The sequence below is a fragment of the Arachis stenosperma genome, chromosome 6 (genome assembly GCF_014773155.1).
Source record: "Arachis stenosperma cultivar V10309 chromosome 6, arast.V10309.gnm1.PFL2, whole genome shotgun sequence".
Lineage (NCBI taxonomy): Eukaryota > Viridiplantae > Streptophyta > Magnoliopsida > Fabales > Fabaceae > Arachis > Arachis stenosperma.
This window is the reverse complement of record NC_080382.1, coordinates 123764626-123776712: the sequence shown is the minus strand read 5'-3', so window position 1 is coordinate 123776712 and position 12087 is coordinate 123764626. Positions and strand designations below refer to the sequence as shown.

The 12087-nt window shown below is 35.8% G+C and overlaps 1 long non-coding RNA gene across 2 annotated transcripts; it reads left to right on the top strand.

Moving 5' to 3' along the window:
• The first annotated feature begins 6384 nt into the window (after window positions 1-6384).
• LOC130936110 (uncharacterized) lies at window positions 6385-10196 on the top strand. 2 transcript variants are annotated; one of them, XR_009068062.1, is made up of 4 exons: window positions 6385-7377; window positions 7457-7602; window positions 9093-9439; window positions 9550-10196. It is a non-coding gene; the product is annotated as an uncharacterized LOC130936110 (long non-coding RNA). The 2 variants fall into 2 exon arrangements; XR_009068063.1 differs by having other exon boundaries at window positions 9093-9449.
• The last annotated feature ends 1891 nt before the right edge of the window (window positions 10197-12087 follow it).

Below are 12087 nucleotides of genomic sequence, written 5' to 3'. Positions count from 1 at the left end.
GGTGTTGTGATGAAACTATGGTGTGGACAATTGAGGTTGAGGAGTCCCTCTCTTGTTGCATCGGGGAATTGGGTAGAAGGTTGAGGAGTCCCTTCGATTCAATTTCCAAACTATGGCATTGACAAGTTAGGTTGATGAGTCCCTTTCTTGTTGTGTCAAGAAATTGGGTAGAAAGTAGAGTTATTCTCTTTGTACTCAATTTCAATCTATCCTTTCTGTTTTTATTTCAATTTCAATATGTCTTTTTTATTCAGCTTGAATCCTTATCTTTTTGTTTATCTTTTATTTTTTTTATCATTTTGTATCAGAGCTCAGGTATTAGATTAATTCTTATTAATCTATATCTGTTCTTCTTTTATCATAAAAAAAGAGAGTCCAGTGTCTGTCACATCTTTCTTTAAGTTCTTGTGTTCTTATTTTCCGTTTGTATTTCATTATTGTTTTGTCATTATTGTTGATTTTATTGTTTAAAAAAATAAAAAAGCATACGGTGCAAAAAAAAACAAAAAAAAAAGAAATTATCTTCCTTGTAATTATTGTCCTTTTTATATACTATTTTTTTCACCTACAAGATTCAAGGACGAATCTTTTTTGAAGAGGAGGAGAATGATACGTGCTTCAAATGTTCATGATATGAAGAGTTTAAGTGTTATTTAGAAGATATTAGTTTATATTTTTAGAATGTTTTAATTTAATTTGATATATTTTGATTTTGTTTATTTAATTACTAGATTGGGCCTTATGTTTATGGGCTTTAGGGTTTTCTTTGTTTTAACCTAATAAGAGGTTATAAATACCTCATTAGCTATTGTAGTCGTAGTATAGAATGATTTAGAGGTTTAAAAACCCCTTTTCTGGTTTCGTGATGAAACTATAGTGCGGACAATTAAGGTTGAGGAGTCTCTCTCTTATTGCATCAAAAAATTGGGTAGAAGGTTGAGGAGTCCCTTTTAAAAATCCTCATGCTAAAAATCAATTACTCCAACCACATTTTAAAAATCCTTTCTCCTACTTAAACTAAAACCAATTTCAACCCCATGTTAAAAATCTGAAACGTTTCTACCGACTCGGAAATCATTTTAGTTTTCTAAACCAGAAATTTAAAGGATACTTTCAACTTTTCCCGAAATGTCATAAAAATAAGGTTTATCAATCAAGATTCAGATTCTTTCAAAACCACTGAAACTCCTCCAATTGAACTCCTCAAGCTAATTTCAAAGACATAAACCCTTTTCACCTTTAAAACAGCTTACGACACAAGCTTCTTCTAAATGTCTTGTATCCAAAAGTAAAAATACTTTTCTTAAGAAACAAAGCTGAATCATAGTTCTCTTTTCAATAATTCATTTCGAAACACAATTCATCACCTTTGTAAATAGTTCAAGTAAAATAGTACAAGTCTTAGACTCATGACTCTCCAAATGACATTTCGAATAGAATTCTTGGATTTTCACAGAAATTTCGGCAGCACCTCACCTAAAACATGGATTCTGTCACCCTTTCTGAGTCCCAACCAAACCATTCTGCAACCCTCTTTATCGGGTTCCAAATCAAATCAGTTCAAACTCAAGTTTTTTCCAAAAGTGCATCATTATCAGATTTCAAGAGCACCAATTCAAACTCAAATCTTTTACAAAATAGTTTTAAAAAAGCATTTCAAGAACAATTCGTTTCACAAAACCGAACAATAACCCAGCCAAACAAGCATTCATACTCATCCAAGACAACCAACAATACATAAGACTTATATAATCACTCAAAGATACATTTTCTCACATAAATATCCATATATAATAATTTCAATTCGTAAAGTGTAGTTTTCTAAAAAGGCCCCTACCTCAACTTTCAAATTTTGCAGAAACTGAATTGAAGGCGCGGTTGGGACGTGACGATTGGCTGAGCCGCAACCAGCAACGCAACAGCTTCATTCTTTCGAACACAACCAACGACACCTACCTCCAATGGCGGCGGCAGCGGAGTAATTCACAGTAACAGGTTTATTCAACATAAATACTTTAACAACAACCTTCATAGTGGCAACAGAATAATAGAAATAAGGATAAACCTCACCAGGACAGTGGCGGTTCCAAGGATAGTTCTTTGGCGACCAGAACGGCGACGATGACATCAACCGAAACAGAGCAGAATCAGAACGGCAGCTCTAACTAATTCTGACGACCTTCTAGTGGCAGCACCGAAAGGCATCTGTGGCAAAAATGGAGGCAGCAGCGATGGCATCTCAGCGGCAGTGACTAGCTTTAACAAGGGCTCCCCTATCACGTTCTCTCTGCTATGCAAACTCCTATCTCTCTCTCTCTCTCTCTTCGTGCTCGCCGGCATTGGCAAAAGTGGCGGTGACAAACTCTAACAGTGGCGGCGGCAGATCAGTCGTGACAGAGCTAGCAACAGCAAAGCAGTTCGACGGTGATAGAGGCGTGACGGAGGCACAGCGACGCTACCTTTCGCACACGAGCTCTCTCTCATCTTCATGGTTCTTCTTAGGCGACAGAACGTGGTTGATGGACGGCAGAACGGCGACTGGGCAGGGACGAACGGCGTGGCTTCGACAGCGACACTCCTCGCGGCTCCACAAACGGTGACAAGGATGACGGCGTCTCCATCCTCTCTGAATCTTTCGTCTCTCAGATCTCCCTCTCTTCTCCCCTTCCCTGATTCTGCTTTCCCCTTCCCTTTCTTTCTTTGTTTTCTGTTTCACTGCTACTGTGTGTGTGTTGTTGCTGGTGTGCGTGTGTGTGAGTGGGGAAGAGTGTGAGAGGGGGGTTGGGTAGCTAGGGTTAGGACTAGGCCAAATTAGGATTAGGGTTAGATGAAAAATAGGGTTTGATTTCGAGATTTTTGAGTTTAATTAGAGTAGGATAATTTGAATAAAATTGGGGCATAGGATATTAATTTAAACTCTAATTAAATCTTTAAAATTACTTTAAAATATTATTGTTGTACCAAAATACTAATTACTTTAAAATCAAATACTTTAATTAAAATTACAAGATAATAAGAATAATTTTTTTTATTTCTAAAACTTAAAGTATTGAATTATAAAAATATCAACTATTTAAATTAAATCATATAAAATTTTTATTATTTCATAACTACTAACGTTATAATTTAAATATAAAAAATAACTCGATAATTATAAAATTGAATAGAGATCTTAATTTATTTCAAATTCAATTAATCAAAACTTACTTTAATTATCTTTAATAAAAAAAATTCTAACATTAAAGCTATAAAAATATTAAATTTAAAATTAACTCATAATAACCCTTTTCAATTTTGGTCTTACACACTTAAATAATATAAAACGATAAATAATACGTATATTGTATACAATAAATAATACGTATATTGTTTTTGGAATCCAAACAAGGCATCTATTTTTTACCTTGTTTAAAAATAATGAAAAAATAAAACTATGAGTATTTATATATATTTTAATGATGGTATATTAAATAAATATATAATAATATATAATATACACAACATATAATAAGCTTCGTGTGTTTAAATGGTAACTTAAGTATTCATAAAAATAATTAGAAATGAATATCTCATAAATAATTTTGAGATTTATATTATTCCTGAACATAAAATAAATTATTATGAGAAAATAAAATATATTAATCACATTACCAAACTATTTATTTTAATTAATACCAATTTTATATTTATACTTTGCCAATTGCCACTTCTCCTTATGGAATTGAAATACTAGGAACGAGTTTTATAATTAGGCAAACTAATTTACTTTTGAAAATTAGATTTAATAAATTCACAATTTTATCCAAAGAAGAATAATATCCATATAATAACTTGTAATAAATCATTTATTAAAATTATCTTTAAGTATATATTCATTTCTAAAAATATAAGATCTCAAAATATTTATTCATATATTTTAGGTAATATAAATAATAAGATTTATTTAATTCATGGAATAATTTTTCAATACATTTCTTTTATGGAATACACAAATTTTTTAGAGGATTAATTATGATTTTGAATTACAAGAGCTCATTCACTTTAGACAACGATTATCTTTTAATTATGTATGTTTTTGTTACGTTAAATGGTAACACTATTATTCTTTTTTCTCGGTGAGAAGTAACATCATTGTTCTTATAACTGCTTCCGACAAATTAAAGAATTATCGTGATCCATAACAGTAATTTTTACGTGATCCTGCGAGGATGCAATTTTTTATTATTAAATGGTATCTTGAGGATCCATTAGTTCATAACAAATAATATACGTAATCCTGCGGTTTATTTTTTTTCTATATGAAAACAATAATAGTGTACTGCAATGAAATGGATGAACAAAAATTTCATTGATATAATGTCAGAATAAATCATAACATGCGTTTTACCATTTTTTATCGTTTTTTATTTTTTTTGTTTACCAAGATAATAAAACGCAACTTCCGTGTTATTGTTTTCACGTTTTTTTTTTAAATAACAAAACCCAATCTGTGTTTTTTGGGGTGTCAGAGTTTTTTTAAAGACGTAAAATGCATGTTTTTTAAGGTGTCAGAAACTTTTATAGAAAGCTTAGAACCGCAGGTTACGTTTTTATGAGAAAAAATATTTTAATCAATAAGGTGTCTATGTACTTTTGGAGATGATGATAATGGTTGCCATTAGTGTTGGCGATATTGAAGAAGCTATGCTTGTTGTTTGTGTACTCTTGTGTATTTCTATGTACTCTAGAGACGTTGATAATGGTTGTCATTGTCTTAAGTATTTGGAGAATTAAAGTTTAAAAATCGTGTTTGGGAAAATGATATTTTTTTATTTTAGTGAAAAAACCTCCGTATACGTCATAGTTGTGAATTTTTTTGACAGTTACTTGTGTCAAAAAATAATCGGATTAGGTGAGCTTGAAATTATGGAAGATGTGAGCTTAAAATTATGGAAGATGTTGGGAGATTATACCAAACACACACAAAGGAGGGACATATTTGGTACACTGGATGGCTCTCCTGACAAGAGTAAGTTGGGTTTTATAGTTGCTGCAGTTTTTGTTTTTTCTGTTTCACAAAAAACGTAACTTGCATTTTTTAAGTCACTGACAGATCCATATTTATGGATTATACGCCATGCACCAATAAAATTGTATATCACCATTTTTATCTCCATTAATAAATTAATTTTTGTAATCCTGCAGGAGTTAACGTTTTAATTATTCAAAAGAATCACCTCTTTCAGATGATGATGACTTTTTTTAGACTCTTCTAAAAATTTGCATGATCTTTTAAAATAAGGTACTCATTTTTATTGTACCATACTTTTCCAAGCAAAATTTTTAATCAAAGAAAATTCTTTTCAGATGTGGAAGATCAGATAATACTGCTACAATAGAACATACTTGTAATTGAATATTTTATCCATTTAAATAGACTATATGTAAACTTTTAGGGATTAATATTATAAGAAAAAATCTAGGAGAACAACACACATTTTAGCCAACATAAACAACATGCTAATGAATTAATTTTAAAAATAAGATTTTAAATTAATTAGAATTAGGTTTTGAATTTAAATAATTAGGATTAGTCAACGTAATCCTATATAAACACAAACGCACAACACGTCACATTTCTCTCTCATCGCGTCACTACTCTGCTGCTCAGTCGTCCGTTCCTCCGCCATGGTAGTGCGTTGTCGCCACTGATCGGAGCTCTCATGTGAAGTGCGCGCCCTTTTCTCTCGGTCATCCACGTTGCCGCTGCCCGAAGAAGCCTCGTTAGTGACGCAACACTGCTACTGTCTCACGCACGTCTCCTGCGGTGCCGCTTCTGCTATCTCACCTTCCTCCCCTCACGACACCGCTGTTGTTGTCTAGCCTCCCTCCCTCTTGCGGCACCGCTGCCTGAAAAATTGTAAGACCCAGAACTTTTGAAGAATCTTATTATGAGATGATTTTTAATATATTTGTTATTTGAGATTTTACTTTCAGAAATTATTTCATCGAGAATGATTAAATCAATTTTTGATAATTAAAGTGAAAATTTTACTTAATTTCATAATTATTGGATTATTTCCTATATTTAAATTATAAAGTTGGTAATTAGGAAATAATAAGAATTTTATATGATTTGGACTAAATAATTAATATTTTAAAATATTAATATCGCTGTTTTGAAAAATAGAAAAATTAAGTATATTATTCCTAATTTTTGGATTTGAACATTTTATTGAAAATAATTGTGAAATTGATGAACAAATAGTATTTTTATACATTATTATTGTTGGATTAAAATTCATTTCTAATTATTATATTATCCCTAATTTTATTTGAAACTACGAAAATACCCCTAAATCTAATTTTTTGCCAAAAACCCTAACCATCCCTCACTCTCCTCAGCGCCGCATCACCCTCATCCATCAACACACAGTTTTCCCCATACCTACGAAGAAGACAAAAGCAGTGAACCACTGCGGAGAAGGGGAGGAGGAGTGGAAGAAGAGCGCCCCGGCCAGGAAGGGTGCTGTCGCCGCCAGCTGGTCGCCGTCGATCCCTCACTTGCATCGTTGCCAACCGTGCCATCACAGAGAGAGATCGGGCATAAAAAAAGGAAGACCCAGGGTGAAGGGAGCGCGCAGGGGAGAAGAAGGAGGCGTTGCTTGGCCGCAACACCTCGTCGCCGTCACTGAAGATCCGGTAGGCCCCATCGACCGTCATTGAGCCACGCTGATCGTCGCTGCCCAGGCGTCGTTCTGCCATCACCATCGTCCCATCCATGGGGCCTGAGCTTGCGTCGCCATCTTTGATCTTCGGCGTCGCTGCTGGAGGAGGAGGGTTCGCTGGGTGCTACCGTCGCCAATATCGTGGAACACCCACAGAGCAGAGGAAGAAAGGGCCCTCACCGTGCTAAGTTGTTGTGTTGTGATCAGAAGCCGCTATTGTCGCCGCCACTATAGACCCTATCATCGTCGTTGATGCTGCCTGGACCGCCGTCGTTGCTAGAAGCCCCCATTGGAGCTGCACTGTTCAATGACTTCTGTGAGTTCCGGAGCCTCTGCCACCAGAGCTGCTCAGAACCACCACTGTGACTTCCGTTGGGATTGTGAATGGAGGGAGAAGAAACTGATTATGTTATAGCCACACTTGGAGGAGAAATCAACTGCGCCGCCATGCCTGGCCGCCGGAAAACGTCATTGCTGTCGCCGGAAAACTCTACCGGTAAGGGTTTTTGAGTTTGATTTCCATTCGTTTAAGATTTCGGAAGCCTTATCGTCTCTGTATGTGGGTTTCGGTCTTCATCGCCGGAGTCCGGTCGCCACCGTCGCTTGATGTGGCTGCCAGGGCCACTGCAAACTGGTTCAGAACCCGCTGTTGTTTCATTTCGCTATTTCAGTGAGTATTTCTGTTTCAAGTGCCTTACGTTAGTGTTCTATTCCGTGTAATAAAGTATTGGCGATGTTAATGGTTTTAGGAATTAGAATCCGATTTTCTTGTGCCGCTTGTAGCTGTTTCTGCTTTTGAGAGAGCAAGCAGAGCCGGGGTTTTGATTGCCGGTGATTTCGGATTGAGACGAAAAAAACTTTATGAGGCGTTTGGACTATGGTTTTGCGTATTGAGGTAGTGGCTTTTTCTGAAAACTATACTTTATACATTGGAATTATTATATATGGATATGAGACAATGTACATTTGGTGATTGTATCAGTTTTATGTATTGTTTGGTTGTCTTGAATGATTATGAATGCTTGTTTGACTAGATTGTTGTGTGGCTTTATGAAACGGAATGTTTTTGAAGTTGATCTTTTTAAAGATTCGAGTTGAGTTGATTTTCTCGATAATGTGAAAAATAGAATATACTTTTAGATTCAGCCTGGTATGCTTTAATCGATTTGATTTTGATAAATGAATTATTGCTGAGCTATTTCTTTAAAGTGTTGGAAATGAATTTAATCGGTTGATAATGATTTGATTTTAAAACGGTTTCCTTGAGATATGAAAATGAGGTGACTATTTGGTTTAGCTTGCTCTTGAATTAATTTTTGGATTTGAACTGTTGAAAAGGATTGTGGAACGGTTTAGTTGGGACCCGAACCGGGTGGCAAAGTCTAAGTTTTAGGGGAGGTGCTGCAAAAATTTCGGTAGAATCCGGGACTTTATTGAAATGTCGTCTAGGAAAAATTATGAGTTAACGACTTCTACTATTTTATTTGAATTATCAAGAAAAGGGATGATTTATGCTTTTGAAATGAATTATTAAAGAGGAATTGTGATTTAGTCTTGTTTCTTAAGAAAAACATTGTATCTCTTTTGGGGAAAAGTTATTTAGATGAAACTTATGTTTTAAAGCTGTTTTAGATGTGAAAAAGGTTATGTCTTTGAATTTGACTTGAGGGTTTCAATTAGAGGGGTTTTAGTGACTTTGAAAGAACCTGAACATCTATTGACAAGTTTCATTTTAAAAGGTTTTGGGAAAAATTTTAAGTATTCTTTGAATTCTGAAATTTTTGCAAGACTAAAACAATTTCTAAGCAGTCTGAAACGCTTTTAGAACTTATCATGAGGTTGAAGCTGGTTTTGTTTAAGTGAAGGAAACGGCTTTGAAAGGAGTAATTGATTACATGACTCGATTTGGCTTAGATCCTATTTTATTACTCAAATCAGGAAGCCAAGGTTCTAATGATTATAAGTGAATTTGAGGAAATGAATTATGTTATTCTCCCCTAAAGACTTGAGACTCTGCCGAGGAACTTTTGTTATAAAATTCCGTTGTTGGATGGATGATTTTGAATATTTCAAAATAAGTCTTTAACTTGCCATGGTTTTGGAAGTTTTGAAAAGAGAAGGCCAAGGGTGACTTTGTTTTTAAAAAGGGGAAACTTACCTTGACTAAGAGTGGCTTGTGAGCCCGAGATGATTTGAGAAATGAGAACTTTAAAGCCAAGGTTGAAAAGCGTTGAAATTTGATTTCAAAGCGAAGTGAATTGAGAAAATGTGATTTATGGCTTTGAATAATGATTTTTATGAATTTGATGATGTTAAATGGTGGAAGTGCTATTTTGTTATGAGCCGGAATGACTGTGTATGATAATAAATTATGGTTGATTGCAGAATCTGTCATAAGCCAAATGGCTGACTATAAATTATGAACTTAAGCCGGATGGGTGAGATGAACGTTGATTCATGGCTGAGAATGAATGCATATATGCTGAGTTATTGATATTGTGATTGTTGCACTTCTACTATCGGAGACACGAGTTTCCCTGGAAGAAAGCTGTGGCTAGCCACCACGTGCTCTAGGTGGAGACTAGAGACTCTGCTGACCCTATGTCGTAAGTGTGTCCAGGCACTGTGAAAGTTCCAAATGAGCTCGCCCACATGAATATACACCAGTGAGGGTGTTGGATATGGATTATTGATGAGCGGATAATTTATACGCTTTTTGGCATTGTTTTTAGGTAGTTTTTAGTAAGTTCAAGCTACTTTTAGGGATGTTTTCATTAGTTTTTATGTTAAATTCACATTTCTGGACTTTACTATGAGTTTGTGTGTTTTTCTGTAATTTCAGATAATTTCTGGCTGAAATTGAGGGACTTGAGCAAAACTCTGAAAAAAAGGCTGACAAAAGGACTGCTGATGCTGTTGGAATCTGACCTCCCTGCACTCGAAATGGATTTTCTAGAGCTACAGAACTCCAAATGGCGCGCTCTCAACGGCGTTGGAAAGTAGACATCCAGGGCTTTCCAGCAATATATAATAGTCCATACTTTATTCGAAAATTGACGACGTAACTTGGCGTTGAACGCCAAGTACATGCTGCTGTATGGAGTTAAACGCCAGAAAAACGTCATGATCCGGAGTTGAACGCCCAAAACACGTCATAACTTGGAGTTCAACTCCAAGAGAAGCCTCAGCTCGTGGATAGATCAAGGTCAGCCCAAGCATACACCAAGTGGGCCCTGGAAGTGAATTTATGCATTAATTACTTACTCATGTAAACCCTAGGAGCTAGTTTATTATAAATAGAAATTTTTACTAGTGTATTAGACATCTCTGGACGCCTGGTCCTTAGACCATGGGGGCTGGCCATTCGGCCATGCCTGAACCTTTCACTTATGTATTTTCAACAGTGGAGTTTCTACACACCATAGATTAAGAGTGTGGAGCTCTGCTGTACCTCAAGTTTTAATACAATTACTATTACTTTCTATTCAATTCTCTTTTATTCTTATTCCAAGATATACGCTACACTTAACTTTGATGAATGTGATGATCCGTGACACTCATCATCATTCTCACCCATGAACGCGCGTGACTGACAACCACTTCCGTTCTACCTTAGGTCGGGCGCATATCTCTTAGATTTCTCAACAGAATCTTCGTGGTATAAGCTAGATAGATGGCGGCATTCATGGGGATCCGGAAGGTCTAACCTTGTCCGTGGTATTCCGAGTAGGATCCTGGAAATTCGGAAAGTCTAACCTTGTCTGTGGTATTCCGAGTAGGATTCCGGTATTGAATGACTGTGACGAGCTTCAAACTCCTGAAGGCTGGGCGTGATGACAAACGCAAAAGAATCAATGGATTCTATTTCAACCTGATTGAGAATCGACAGATGATTAGCCGTGCTGTGACAGAGCATTTGGACCATTTTCACTGAGAGGATGGGATGTAGCTATCAGCAAGGGTGATGCCTCCAGACGATTAGCCGTGCAGTGACAGCGCATAGGACCATTTTCCCGAGAGGATTGAAAGTAGCCATTGATGATAGTGATGCCTTACATACAGCTTGCCATGGAAAGGAGTAAGAATGATTGGAAGAGTGAGTAGTGAAGTAGAGTTTCAAGAGGAGTGCAGCATCTCCATATGCCTATCTGAAATTCCCACTCTTGAATTACATAAGTATTTCTATCCCTTTTTATTTTCCATTTATTATTAATTTTTGAAACCCATAACCATTTAATCTGCCTAACTGAGATTTACAAGGTAACCATAGCTTGCTTCATACCAACAATCTCTGTGGGATCGACCCTTACTCGCGTAAGGTTTATTACTTGGACGACCCAGTACACTTGCTAGTTAGTTGTGCGGAGTTGTGAATTGAATTTTAGACACCGTGATATTGAGCAGCAAGTTTTTGGAGCCATTACCGGGGATTGTTTCGAGTTAGAAAAGAATGAATCACAATTTCGTCCACCAATTATGATTATGATCATGATGATGATCGAGAATAACTCAAGTTGGGGATGCACAACAGAGGGACAGTCTAATGGTTAGCTACCAGGACTTGTCGGGTTGGCTATATAACCGACAGATGATATCATCAGCCACTAGGAAAGGCATGCATCATATGCATCTATGTGACATTGTTTGGGTGTGCATATTGTACTTGGTTTGCCTTTGTGATTACTTGTGATTAACTGCTAATTGTTCTACGTGCTGTACTTGTTTGTTTGTTCTTGAACTTTCCTATTTGTGTTTGCGACTGAGACTCTGTTGGACTGTGGTGACTGGTTGTTGTTTGGGCTGTTTGGGCTTAGAGCCGTGGTTGACCATGAGATGGGCCGAAGGCCATGTTGGTTAGTGTTTCTGGTTTGAAAAGTATGAAAGGCTAATTTGGTTCAGCATAAGTAAACCTTTTGAAAGACTTTTGAGTTTTTAAGAATTGAACAATGCCTCTTTCAGAAAAGGTTTCAGATTTCTCTTTTATAATAAACCGTTGTTTTTGAAAAGATACATAAGGCAGTTATCAATCACTATAACAATTTTATCTCGCGTATCCTATTATAGTAATTCTGCAACCCTACGGTGAGAACCCTTTCGAGGATGATATTCTCACCCCCTACAACTTTCCCATTTCAGGATATGGACGCTGAAGTCACGAAGAGTCTATCTAGTCGTTGTCGTGATACTTTGTATTGCTATAGTTATTAATTATTGTACCCTCACCTTTATCTTTATATATTCTGTAAGAGGGCTAGGAATTGTATTGGTTAAAGCTTGTAATATTATATATATATATATATATATATATATATATATATATATATATTCTTTGTGAGTTTTTGTAATTTGTATTGTATGTATGGATGTACGTTACATAACA